At 42.3% G+C, this 14188-nt stretch overlaps 1 long non-coding RNA gene and 1 pseudogene across 1 annotated transcript; both read left to right on the plus strand.

Moving 5' to 3' along the window:
- The first annotated feature begins 1306 nt into the window (after positions 1 to 1306).
- LOC138836116 (uncharacterized) lies at positions 1307 to 6199 on the plus strand. Its single transcript, XR_011374905.1, has 3 exons — positions 1307 to 1585; positions 2760 to 2834; positions 6036 to 6199. It is a non-coding gene; the product is annotated as an uncharacterized lncRNA (long non-coding RNA).
- Positions 6200 to 12531: 6332 nt separating this feature from the next.
- Positions 12532 to 13630, plus strand: LOC138835947 (attractin-like protein 1 pseudogene; annotated as a pseudogene).
- The last annotated feature ends 558 nt before the right edge of the window (positions 13631 to 14188 follow it).

Consider the following 14188-nt stretch of genomic DNA (forward strand, 5'->3'; position numbering starts at 1 on the left):
TGGGATTATTGCATAGTGATCCTTCACTGTGAATTCTAAGATGGCAAGTGAGTATTTCCTCTAGCTTAATCTGTCCTTAGGAGGATATTCAGACATAAATCTTTTCAGGACAATTCAGTGGGAACTGCTTTCTTTTATTCTCTGTGATCAAAGAGATTTCATTACAGAAAAGCTGACCCTACCACCTCTGAAAACTCTTGACAACATCGTGTGATCTCAGAGAACTTTCTTCCTTGGTGGGGGTCCTAGTAAGATACACCAAGAAACATGGTGTGAGAATTGTGCACAGTCATTGCCCTGAGAGGGATTCTCTAAGAAGGCACTCTCTGGGGTGTGGACTGGGTTTGCAAGTGATACACTTGTTAGTGTCATCCCCTGATGTAGGTTCATGTGCAGAATGAGGTTCACATTCTGGCAGAAGGCTCTGCTACACTGGCTGTCCATAGGCTTCTGCCCAGTGTTAGGCATTCGTGGGGTGAGTCTGCAGCTGCACTGGAAGGCCTTGCTGCACTCCACACTATCACAGGTCTTCCTCCTGGTGTGGAGAAGGTAGTGTTGAGTTAGGTGTACTGTACTGCTAACAGCTTTCTCATATTCGTTGCATCAAAGAGCTCTCTTTTCCTGTACAAGTCCTACTATGTGAATAAAAGCCAAGCAATAAAGGCCTTCCAACACTGACCATGCTCGTGGCTTCTACTCCGCGTGCATGGATGGCCTTGTGTTTGAAGGCCTTCCTCTACTTAGTGGACTTGTATGGCTTCTTGCAGAGTTGCAGGATGAGGGCTGAGCTCTGGCTGAAGGCTTTCCCACACCTCCATCTGCAGTCTCGTGTGAACCTGCTGATGTCCAACAAGGTACTTTCTGTTAAACGTGTCCCCCACTGCCTGCCTTTGTGTGCATGGAGATGTCTTCTCTGGCTTCTGAGTGTGGTGCATGCTTCTGTAACGCCCCAGCACAGACCGGCGGGTCTCCAGCTGGTCGTCTGGCCGGGTGTCAGGAGGCAGTCTCGGTGGGAGCTTCTCTCCAGGGCTCCCCAATGTTCCTGCCCTTCCAAGAGCCCTTTCCTCAGTTCTGTGCACCCAGCAGGAGTCCCTCGAGGAGCGGGGGGTGGGGCTTCCGGGCAGGACTGACAGGCGAGGTTGGCTTTCCGGTCTGGCGATGTGCTCTGCTGGCCTGGAGACCTGTGGGAGCCTCCGGGGCCTGACGCTTTGGAAATGCGGGCAGTAATTGGCCGCCTCAGCTGCCTTCGCCCGGTCACCCAGCGCGTGCGGCCTAGTCGCCATGTTGGACTCCGGCGGCTCTGGAGACTCAGCCGCCACCCGGGCTCTCCTCTCAGTGTGGAGGACACAGACAAGGAGACCCGGGAGCCGCGGCCTGAGCAGCTGGCATGGCCGTCCAGGCCCAGCCCTGGGAGCAGCGCCGGCTGAGGAACCTGAAACCTAAGGAGACCAGAGACCGGCAGGTCCAGCACGGCCTCCCGGCACCAGGCCCCGCTGCTCTTCATCCTCCAAGTGAAGGTCACAGCCACATTTTTGAAGGTCATCCACATCTGCCAGCCGCCATCAGGCTGCAGGGAGCAGCTCTGGTAGGGACAGACACTGCAAGGTCTGGAGATGAGTGAGCCCCGCCTCAGCCCAGCCCGAGTCACACACCCGGTGGGCAGAGCACCAAGACACAGACCTGCCTGGACTTGCATTTCTTGAGACATTAGGAAACAACACCCCGATGAGATGAGTGAGGCAGCGATTGTAACTAATCGAGGACCTGACAGTCTAAAGGCTGAATTACTGCAATGGCAATCAGTTATTAATGCATTTGTTTCACTGTGAAATCAGTGATAGAAGGGATTTGCTTTTGCCCCTTAGAAACTGTGTGTTTTGTTGAAGGATTCAAGCAGTATCTATAGATAAGAAAATCATTACAGGTTGGAATAATTACAAAGTTAAGGGAAAACAAATAGGGTACTCTACAAGAAAGAGAGGGACAGATGTTTTTAAAATAGTGTAAACAGTTCAGTGTTAGTGGACATAGTAACTAAGAAGAGAAAGAACTCCAGGGATTTGTTTCCTAATAAAAGGAATTAGACCAACTTGTGAATAATTTCATATGGCTGAATCAAGTAAGAAATATAAGAGTTTTTATATATGTTTGTGCCCATCGTGGGGCTTGAACGCAGGGTGTGACCAGTGTTTGTTAGCTTTTCTGCTCAAGATTAGTTGTCTGCCAGCTCTGCTACTTGAACCATGCTTCAAGTGGTTGATTCAAGTTAAGACTTGGTGGACTTTCCTGCTGGGGCTGGCTTTGGACCTTGGTCCTCAGAACTCAGCTTCCTGAGTAGCTAACATTATGGATGGGAGTCACAGATTCTAATCAAGTAATGCAATTTTGAAGTAAACAATGGCAAAATAATTCTGGCTAGAGTTCCTTAGTAAACATTTATGGACAAATAATGTTTGTGGTGGTATTTGAAGGGTGAATATTCTTTGGCTAGCTGGTAGAATGCTGAACAAGAGTGAAATTAAATTTCAGGTCCACACATGATGAATTATTTAATATGCAGAAGCAAGGCAAGTGAGAGCCTGTGGAGATACAAAATAGATATCAATTGGCAGATGAGATCTATGTCTAGTAGGACTGAAAGCAATTTCTATTTCTGTAAGTGAAGAAAGAATAACACTCTACCTGATTTTGAGAAGAGTAAACACTTAACCTCTTATTTGAATGTATAAGCAACAGAAATTTATTTCTCCCTGTCCAAGGTACCATCCTTTGCTGTCTGCTGTCAGTCTTTTTGCTGAATCCTCAAGTGGCAGAATGCAGAAGGGCATCATAAGGTTTGATATATTTTTTTCTATGTTGTTGTAGTTTTGCTGAATCTTAAGATCCTCCTTAAGACCTTTCCTGGACCATCCCACAGCATCATAGATTAGGTTAGGCTTCAAGTCTATCCAGTTATTCATTTAAAGAATGGAAATAAGTGTTTTTCTTAATAATCAATTGTTTAGGCAGAGTATGAAATAGGAGACGTAATCTATGATGAACAGTGATTTTCTTAACATAAAATGTGTACTTTATGTTATCTTACTATCATTCCATGTTTGATGATTTGATGATATTCCTTGTAAAATTTACAATATAAGAGTGGTTCCATGGGGCTGGGAAGGTGGCTCAGTGGTAGAGTGCTTGCCTTGCATGCCTGAGGCCCTGGTTTCGATTCCTCAGCACCACATAAGCAAAAACAAAAAAAGCCGAAAGTGGCACTATGGCTCAAGTGGTAGAGTGCTAGCCTTGAGCTGAAGAGCTGAGGGACAGCACTCAGGCCCAGAGTTCAGGCCCCATGACCGTGTCCCCCCCCAAAAAAAAGAGTGGTTCCATGGAATATCCAAGTATAGAGGTTCTTGTGTATATGCCTAACTAGGCTTTGTATAAAACGATACTGAAAGTAAGGGAAGTTTCTTCTGCAGCTTTAAGTGTGATACTAAGACTAACATGAAGCTGCTTTCAGACTGTTGAGTGCTGCTGCCCATATTTTTAAACAGTCTGTAGGCAGCAGTTTGTGTGCGTACACGTGTGTATCTGCATGCACACATGCCTGCCTGCCACTCTGGGGCTAGAATGCAGGGCTAGTGCTCTTATTTAACTTTTTTACTCAAGGCTGCCACTTTGCCACTTGAGCCACATGTCCAGTTCCATATGCTGGATTTTTTTTTTTTTTTTTTTTTTTTTTTTTTTTTTTTTTTTTTTTGGTCATGGGGCTTGAACTCGGCCTGAGCGCTGTCCCTCAGCAACTCAGCTCAAGGCAATTGCTCCATCACTTGAGCTACAGCGCAACCTCTGGTTTTCTAGTGGTTTATTGGAGATAAGAATTTCAGGGACTTTCCTGTCTGGGCTGGCTTTGAACCTCCATCCTCAAATCTCAGCCTCCTGAGTAGCTAGGATTATAGGCGTGAGCCACCGGCGCCAGGCTTAGGCTGGATTTTTTGATGGATGGTCTTCAGGGTTCAACTGAATGCCTTCAGTAACCATCAGGATTTTATGTATGTTTGTATCCCTTGCTTTGATCAGGTTATGAAAGATCTTCAGTGTTTCTAAACTAGGACCGTTATTTATTAGGTTGGATGTAATGCATTGTTGAGTACCTGTCTCAGGCTTTGAGTATGTGGTATCCTACAAACCTGGACATTAAGCATCAGGGAACATCTTGATCTTTGTAACACCCCAACATAACTTCCCTCTTCTCAGATACTGTCTAGGATTGCTTGCATTGGAAAAATCACTGGATAGGACATAATGTCAAAGAAGAGTAAGAAGCATTGCTTGCCAAATTTTCAATTGTTTCATTTCAGGAAGCTTGTTTCATGACTATAGGATGATCTGCTTGCAGAGATTAGACAGATAGGACTGGAAATCCCAAATTGATAGGGTAATAGTTTTTTTTGGTGGGGGGGGGGGGAATACCTGGCAAAGAGAAAAAATAGCCAAAAGAGCCAGGGGCTTGTAATCCTAACTACTTAGGAGGCTGAGATCTGGGGAATCACCGTTCAAAGTCAGCCTTGGAAGGAAAGTCCATTTATCTATACTGCGAACAATGAAACTAAACAGCACTGAACCTGACACTGGAAAAGATGTTTAGCATCCTCAATACTAGAGAAAGCGCTGCTTAAAAACAACTGAATGCCAGACATGGTGGCATGCCTCTCTACTCCTAGGTACTCAAGAAGAGGGATCCATTCAGTACAGGAGCCAGATACCAGCCTGAAAAATATAGCTAGGCCCCACTAATAAAAACAAAACAAAACACAACAACCCAAAACTGAATTCTGTAGAGAAGAAACAGGCAAACAGCTTTCAAGCATCCCTGGAAAGAATACTGCTATATGTTTGGAAAGAGAGCTGGGTAATAGCCATGAATTTTTAAAGAGAAAGCTATCCTGATGAGTGAAGCAATCTTTTTCCTCAAAACAAAGTATACACTTTGTGAGATAAATATACAAATAGCATCAAGAGGCAGGATAGTTTTTAGGACTTAAAAAGATAATAACTGAATAAATAATATATTGAGGACATAATATAAACAAAGAACCCCAAAGTTTTTTGTACTTAATCATAGTTTTCAGACAAAACCCTATTCAATTTTAATTTTTCATGTAAAGGTTTTATTATATTGAGAACTACCTCTTTTTCATGTATATAGCCTTTTTCTTATACATTTCCTCTGTGTGTATGTTGTGTGTGTGTGTGTGTGTGTGTGTGTGTGTGTGTGTGTGTGTGTGTTTGTGTAAGACTGTCTTGAAGCTTGAACTCAGGGCCTGGACACTGAATTTCTGTGCTCAATGTTAGTGTTTTACTACTTGAGCCACAGTTCTACATCCAACTTTTTGGTGGGTAATAGGTGGTAAGAGTTTGAAGGAGTTTCTTGCACCAGCTGGCATTAAAAAGTGATCCTCAGTTCTCAGCCTCTTGAGTAGCTATGTGTATATAAGTGAGCCCCCCATGCCCAGCCTTTCATGCATTTTAAATATTACTTTTTAAAAGCTGGGGATGTATCTCAGTAGTACAAGATGTGCTTTTTTGTGCAAGATCTTGGGTTTGATTTCCAGCCCCAGAAAAAAATATATAATACATTGCAAGAGCTGTTATATAAAGAAATTGAGAACATTTAGAACAGGAATTCTATGTCACATGTCTTATTTCTTGCCCAAGAACTTTCCTTAAAGTTACTCCCAGTGTGAATAACTGGAATCAGAGTAATGTTTGAGCAAACATAGCCTATCACTAATCTTTGGTTATAGATGTAGTATTACATGCCACGAAATAGATAAAGAAGAATAAAGGTAGTAGGAAATGTGAAAACTTAAGGCAATTATGTTTCTCAACTCAAAGGGATAGAGAATTGTTACAAGTGGATGGTGTGAATTGCAGAACCTGGAATATAGAAATCACTTCTTTAGGAAACATTGTAACACTATTTCTGGATTCCTTTTTCCCTCCCACCACCCCTCATAAAAAAAATACCTTTTGACTTTGCATTCTAGAATGAGCTACAAACCTGGGAGCCATCAGTAAACTCCACCCCTCACTCCAACTTCCACAAGGACCCTAATGGTGGCATGTCACATCCATGCCGCCCCTGCTAGTCCAGCTATTGATCCAGCAGGAGGTTGCAGCCCAATAAGGAATAAAGGACTTCACTCCAATCTCTTCCACCTTCACTAATATTAAAAGTGTATTGACTTTGGAATCAATCACTTCCCCTATAGTTTCTGATTACATTATTTGGCACATTATTTTGACCTTCCATTGAAAAGTTCTGTGTAAAAACAGAGGTTATACTATCGTTTTGGAGTTTTTCATGAAGATTAAGTTGGCAAACATATGAAAAGCTCATTGTTGAAAGCCTGCTCTGGAAATACTGACTCTGCATCTTCTTATCTATGTGTTTCCTGTAGTTTTCCCCTGCATCTCATTTTATTTTTTCTCTCACTGTCTAGATGATTGCTGTCTATCCCTACTGGCCTTTTTGTTTCTTTAAATGACTCTTCTGTGTAACAGAGTTCATTTAGTCCTTTGAATTTGTTGCCACTAGAGGGCGGGTGACATAGATGCATTACTACTCCCCTGATCACACTGGGAATAGAAGGATAGGATCATATTACCTGGGTGAAATCCATCATTCAAAATTAAAGAGACTTTAGAAACCACATCTATTCCTTCTCATTCTAAAGGCTGGAATGGTAGACATTTCAACAAATACAAGCATGTAGTAAATTCATAGTTGAATTGAAACTTATTCTTTTTTTTTTTGGTCCGGTTATGGGGCCTGAACTCTGGGCCGGGGTGCTATCCCTGAGCTCTTCAGCTCAAGGCTAGCAATCTACCACTTGAGCCTCAACGCCACTTCCGGCTTTTTTTTTCTTTTTGCTTATGTGGTGCTGAGAAATCGAACCCAGGGCCTCATGCATGCGAGGCAAGCACTCTACCACTGAGCCACTTTCCCAGCCCGAATTGAAACTTCTTTGTATAACTACTTAAACATAATTTTCAAAAGTCTATTTATAAAAGAGTAGGTAGGAGGGTAAGTAACTCTTGTCTGTATTCCTAGCTACTTGGGAGTCTGGGATCTGAGGATCCTACTAGCTAGTGGCTCAGTGGTAGAGCGCTTGCCTTGCATGCATGAGGCCCTGGGTTCAATTCCTCAGCACCACATAAGCAAAAAGAGAAAAGCCGGAAGTGGCCCTGTGGCTCAAGTGGTAGAGTGCTAGCCTTGAGCTGAAGAGCTGAGGGACAGCTCCCAGGCCCAAAGTTCAGGCCCCATGACCAGACCCGCCCTCCCCAAAAAAGAATAAATGAACAATTTTGAGGTTATTTCTGTGGAGGTTTATGAGAATATGTTAATTAGATATGAAAAGGAAGTTCTTTGTGTGTGTGAGAAAGTGTGAGTGTATGTGTGTGTGTGTGAACTCATGATGTATGCACTGTCCCTTAGTTTTTCTGCTCAAGGCTTGTGCTCTACCACCTGAGTCATAATGCCACTGCTGGATTTTGGGTGGTTAATTGGAGATAAGAATCTTGGCTTGGAACTGTGATCCTCACCTCTCAGCCCATTAGGTAGCCAGGATCACAGGCATTAGTCATCTGTGTTCAGTACACCAAGAACTTTTATCAGTGTATGTGATGCTGGGAATTGAATTACAGCTAGGGCCTTGCATATGCTATGCTAGTTCTCTAACCACTGCACTTCATGGCCAGCCCAGGAGCAGTCTTAAAATTAAGAAATAACAATATGCTTTGTGGTCTTTTACTTTCTATGAGTAGAGACACAGAACAAACATAGCACAGAGCAGAATGCCTACAGCACACATGCACCATTTTGGTAATGTTCTGGTGCTCTTCCAGCTTTGGCATGCATGCTATCCTCTTGTAGATAAAGAGGAAGTTGAACAACAAAGATTTATTTCCCTTTTCTGAATTCTTTCCTTTGTGTTGCACACTACTGGGATCTGAACTATAGGCTTCACACTTTTTTTCCTTCCTCCTTTCTTTCTTTCATCCTTTCTTTATTTCCTTCCTTCCTTCTCTCCCTTCTTCTCTCCCTTCTTCCCTCCCTCCCTCCCTCCCTCCTTTCTATCTTTCTTCTTTCTTTCTTTCTTTCTTTCTTTCTTTCTTTCTTTCTTTCTTTCTTTCTTTCTTTCTTTCTTTCTTTCTTTCTTTCATTCGTTCGTTGGTCTTGGGGCTTGAACTCTGGGCCTGGGCGCTGTCCCTCAGCACTGCAGCTCAAGGCGAATGCTCTACCACTTGAGCCCCAGAACCACTTCCAGTTTTCTGTGTGGTTTGTTGGAGATAAGAGTCTCATGGAGTTCCCTGCCTGGGCTGGCTTTGAACCGTGATCCTCAGATGTCAGCCTCCTGAGTAGCTAGAATTGCAGATGCGAGCCACCATTGCCCAGCTAGGCTTTGCACTTTCTAGGCAAGCCCTCTGCTCATTGAGCCATGTCCTCACTCCTTTAGCTTACATTTTCTTTTTGAGATAGAGTCTCACTAACGTTGCCTGGGCAGGCCTCAAACCATGGTCCCACTACCTGAACTTCCTGGCATGTGGGCATGCATTGCCCTGCTAGGCATATGAATTACTCTCAAAATGCGTACCTTCTATAGGTTTTACATCTTTCTGTATAATATTTATATTCTTCAAAGCAATTTTCTCATAAGTTTGTCACAAAAAGCTACTAAGATGTAAAACTCTCCTGCCTGTCACACATTGCAATTTCAAGGAAAACATTTATATAGATAACTGGAAGATTGCTGAACAGCAAAATGTAAGAGAAGAAGACCAACTAGTATCTTTCCATGGTACTAATCATCATGTTTTAGCATCTTAGTTTTAGTAGCTAACTTCTAAGCTATTTTAAAAGTTCTGTTAGCATTTGGGGAAATTTATACAGAATGTCAGGGACATTCAAGTAAGTGAAAATAGATCTGTGCAAAATACCAGGTGAAATTGCTCAGAGATAGAATACAGGAAAGAACGTGGAATTATTATCTTTTAGTCTGACTTGGCTTTAGAGGGACATGATTCAGTTGACAGTGAAGCAGGAGGAGACCACAGCTTTGCCATAGAAGCGACCTTCCCCGTTATCCCTGCTCCCTTCACTGCCACCTGCATAACAGACAAAAATGACTTCCTGATGGGTCTTTTTATGTGAGAAATCACAAAATGATTATTGTTTAAAAAAAGAGAACTGGGCTGGGAAGGTGGCTCAGTGGTAGAGCACTTGCCTTGCATGCATGAGGCCCTGGGTTCGATTCCTCAGCACCACATAGCAAAAAGAAAAAAGCCAGAAGTGGCGCTGTGGCTCAAGTGGTAGAGTGCTAGCCTTGAGCTGAAGAGCTGAGGGACAGCGCCCAGGCTCAGAGGTCAGGCCCCTGACCGGACCCCAAAAAAAGAAAAATTAGTTATTTTCTTTTTTTTATTGTAAAAATGCTGTGCATAGGGTAACAGTTACATGAGCAGGGTAATGAGTACATTTCCTATTGAGCATTGTTGCCTCCTCCTTTGTTTTCCCCTACCATCCCTACCCTCCCACCTCCACAAATTCCCCTCCTCCCCTTCCCCCCCCCCCCGCCAAAGTTGTAAAGTTCATTTTCAGCATAGTGTTTTGTATATCTCATTGTTACAATGGGTCAACCAGTATCCTTATTTAAGCATTTTGTTTTTTTCCTTCTCCACCCTAAATTAAAGAAGTGTATATACAAGATGCAGGGCACCAACATCAAATACAGTGAAAACAGGGGTTATACAGTGAGGGACAATCATAAAAAGAAACAAAAAAAATCACATGGTACATTATAAATCCGTTAGAAACAATAGCAAGAAAGAAAAAATATATTTGTGTGCCTATCTTGGGGTTCATTTCGCTTAACATCATCTTATATGGTCATATGTACATAGCTTTTGGTCTTTTCTGCTTATCCTCCATATGCATTAGTTATTGCAAATAAGGGAAACCATGGGACCTATGTTCCTTAGGGCCTGGCTTACTTCAATTAATATAATTTTTTCCAAGTCTTTCCATTTCCTAACAAATGGGTCAATGTCATTCTTTCTAATGGAGGTATAGAATTCCAGTGTGTGTGTGTGTGTGTGTGTGTGTGTGTGTGTGTGTGTGTGTGTGTGTGTGTGTGTGTGTGTGTGTGTGTGTGTGTGTGTGTGTGTGTGTGTGTGTGTATCACATTTTCTTGATCCATTCATGTACGGAGAGGCATCTGGGTTGGTTCCATATCTTAGCTATGGTAAATAATGCTGCAATAAGTATACTTGCACTGGTAGCCTTAGCATGGCCTTGTTTGTGATCATTTGGGCAGATGCCCAAAAAGTGGGACTTTTGGGTCATGGAGAGCTCTATTTGTAGTCTTTTGAGGAACCTCCATATTGTTTTCCAAAGTGGTTGAACAAATCTTCACTCTCACCAACAATGCAGTAGAGTTCCCTTCTGGTCACATCCCCTCCAGCATCTCTTGTTATTAGAGTTCTTGATTATAGCCATTCTAATTGATGTGAGGTGGAATCTCAATGTTGTTTTGATTTGCATTTCTTTTATGGCTAGAGAGTTTGAGTATTTCTTCATGTGTCTATTGGCTATTCTAATTTCTTCTTCAGAGAAGTTCTTAAGTCTTTAGCCCACTTATTATTGGGGCAGTTGTTTCTTTGAGGATTTGTTGTTGGGGATTTAATTTTTTGAGTTCCAAGTATATTTTAGATATGAGACCCTTGTCCATTGTATGGCTAGTGAAGATCTTCTCCTAATCCATGAGCTTTCTATTGATCTTGCTAGTTATGTCCTTTGCCATGCAGAAGCTCTGCAGCTTTATTCAATCTTATTTGTCCAACCTTTCTATGATTTGTTGTGTTTCTGGGTCTCTATTAAGAAAATTTCAGTCTGTGCCAAGGAGACCTAAGGTTTCTCCTATTCCTTCCTGCAAAGTTTTCAGGGTGTCTGCTTTGACTCCCAGGTCTTTGATCCATTTGGAGTTGATTCTGGTGCAGGGTGATATATAAGGATCTAATTTTAGTTTTCTACAGGTGAATAACCAATTTTGCCAGCAACATTTAATGAAGAGGCTGTCTTTCTTCCCTTCTATTGTTTTAGCTCACTTATCAAAAATCAGGTGACTATAGGTATGTGGGTTCATTTCTGGGTTTTCAATTCTATTCCATTGGTCCTCAGGTCTGTTCTGGTGCCAGTACCAAGCTGTTTTGATTACTATGGCTTTGTGATAGAGTTTGAATTTGCTATTGATAGTTCTCCAGCACTGTTCTTCCTGTTAAGTATTGTTTTTTCTATTCAGGGTATTTTATTGTTCCATATGAATTTTTGGATTGCTTCTTCTATTTCCTTGAAGAATGACATTGGACTACTGATAGGTATTGCATTGAATTTGTAGATAGCCTTTGGAAGTGTTGCCATTTTCACAATGTTGATCCTTCCAAACCAGGAGCATGGGAGGTTTTCCAAGAAAAGAAAAGGTGAGAAAAATGAGAAAGAAAGAAAAAAAGGATCAAAAGTTCAATAGAGCTAAACAAAAAAAAACAAAAAAACAAAAATTTTTAGAAAGAAAAAAAAAGAAAAACACACACACACACACATATACCTAAAATAAAAATTATAAGAGGAAGAAAAAAAAAGTTACTAGAAAACAATTTTTTTTAAAAAAGGTAAAAATTAAAAATTAGAAAATGTTTTAGAAAAAAATTTTATAAAAGGTACAAAAAAAAAAGTTCTTTGATTTTTTTTGGGAGGGGTGGTATGATCCTGTATCTCCCTTGTGTTCGTAACCAGGCTCTTGTTGGTGTTTCTTGTCTGCTTGTGGTGTTTGATTTTCCTGTGGCTTGGTTGGTTTCTTAAGTCAGTTTGAGTAGGCAGAAAAATACTCTGCTTTACCCAGGATTTTGTGATCCTCCTCCCAGGCTAGTTCAATGGGAGGAAGATCTGCTTTGAGTATGGCAAAAGAGGGAGATGGCTGTTTCCTCTAGTTTGGAGATGCTGTGATGAGGCTAGGTTCTGGGTAGAATTGAGGCCTTTCAGCAAACAGTAGCTTTTCCCTGAGGGGGTGAGCTTGTGAGAAACTCACAGAGCCCAGCCAGGAGCCATTCTTAGGGTTTTTGTTTACTGAATTTCAGTTGATTATCAAGACTGCTAAAGGGAGGGGCAGCCTCTGGTTCTGTTTACCCAGTGAAGAAAGCCACTCCTAGGGCTGGCAGCCGGAGCTGGGTGACTTTTCCCTGGGTGGAGCTGAGTCTGGCAGGTCAGTTAGGTTCTTGTGACCTGCTAAATGACTCTAGTTTTCTTCCAAGGCCTGACTTGGAGCTAGCAGCTCAGCCGGGCCTTTGTCAGTATCAAAGATGGAGATCTCCGGTAGTGGGTTGGGGAGGGGTGGGCTTCCCTCCTCTGCTCCCTGAGAAGGAGTGAGGACGTCAAGCTTCTACTCATGCCAAGTCTTGGTTCCTGGGTCATCTCTGGTCACGAACTGCGGGATGAAGATGTCCACTCCTTGTCAGTTCTTGCTGGTGTTGAGTAGAATCCGCTTGCCCGCTGCATCTGGCTCCTTCGTCCTGGACTCTCTGTTGCAGGTACGGTGGCTACAGCCAGCGCCGCTGCAGTCACAGCACGGCTGCTGGCAAGTGCTCAGATCTGTCTGCTTGCCTGGATTTTCCCTCTCTGGCCTAACTCTGTACTGTGATGGCACACTTGGTGTGATTCTCTGGCTTAGGACTGTTCACTGGAACACTGAAACTGCTTTCTATGCGAGAGCTTGTTTAGCCTCCAGCTTCTCCGCCATCTTCCCAGAACTCTGGCTGTGCATTGTTATTTTTACACTATTTTTAGTGATGCTGTCTATAACCTAACTGGTTCCCATATGTTGCCTTCAGTCAGTTCTTGCCCTAGCAATTGCTCTATTTTTGGGGTGTGTACCACTGGCATCTTTGTTACAAGTTAAGTGTGTTGTGAGTGTGATACATACTGGAAGGGTGAAGCTTGTGATATTCCAGTGGCAGCAGCCCAGATCATGGCCAGGGAAAAGTGTGTATCTGCAATGATCATTGGCAAGGTCCCCATTGCTCTTTGAATGTTCCTTCCACAGAGTCCTACTGGATTTTGCTGAACATTAAACCTTTCAGCCCTTCTGTAGCTAGGGCTTCACATAAAGCAGTTTTGCATGGGAAATTTATGTGGGTAATTGGTTTATATACCTTAACTATGGTTCTTGTCAAATGGACTTGAATTGCAATTTAGAAAGGAGCATATGTAATATCAGAGCTCTGGCAAGGGATTCTCTCCAGAGACAGGGACACTGTCTGGCCTTGTAGGAAAATGTCTTTAATATGTGGAGGCAGAATTGAAACAAATGATGGCAATATCACAGATAAATTATGGGCTTTTAACATATGCAAGTCAGTCTTGGAGGACAACTCCCATTGTTCTTGGACCTGGTCAGCAGTTTGCTATGGAGAGACTTTCAGTACATATATGGAGCTGGACTGGAGAGATGTAATGATCATAATACCTGGATATTCTGCAATGTATGTGTCTACGAGCAGCAGGCAGGAATGTCATATATCATCCAATACCTAGCTTTGTCCGGAAATGAAAGGAACTAGTGTACCAGGTAGATGCAGCCACATGAGTGTGTAGGATGAAATACCAAATTCCATTTATGTTCATGGGGGCTATAAAGCATTAGCAGGCCATGGGGATGGATTGACAGATGATCTTGATATGTATGAAGTTACCACTAAGACTCAGACTAATTTGAAAGAAAGTGTGAAAACAGGAGTTATACTGCAGGGGAGGGACATACAAAGCAACAAAACAATCACCTTATAAATATGTTAGAAACAATAGCAAGGAAGAAAAAACCACTTGTGTCCTTATCTTGGGGTTCATTTTGCCTAACATCACCTTATCTGTCCTTTTCCAAATGTCTCAGACATATACTAATTATTGCAAATAAGGGAAACCATGGGACCTATGTTTCTTTGGGCCTGGCTTACTTCACTTAATATAATTGTTGGTATAATTTGGGGAGGGAAAGGAAAAAAACAAATTGTTTAAATAGGGATATAGGTGGACCCATTGCAACAATGAAATGTACAAAATGCTATGTTGAAAAACAGACTTTACAACTTTGGT

This window comes from Dipodomys merriami, unplaced genomic scaffold (assembly GCF_024711535.1).
Source record: "Dipodomys merriami isolate MVZ:Mamm:240054 unplaced genomic scaffold, mDipMer1.0.p SCAF_10, whole genome shotgun sequence".
Lineage (NCBI taxonomy): Eukaryota > Metazoa > Chordata > Mammalia > Rodentia > Heteromyidae > Dipodomys > Dipodomys merriami.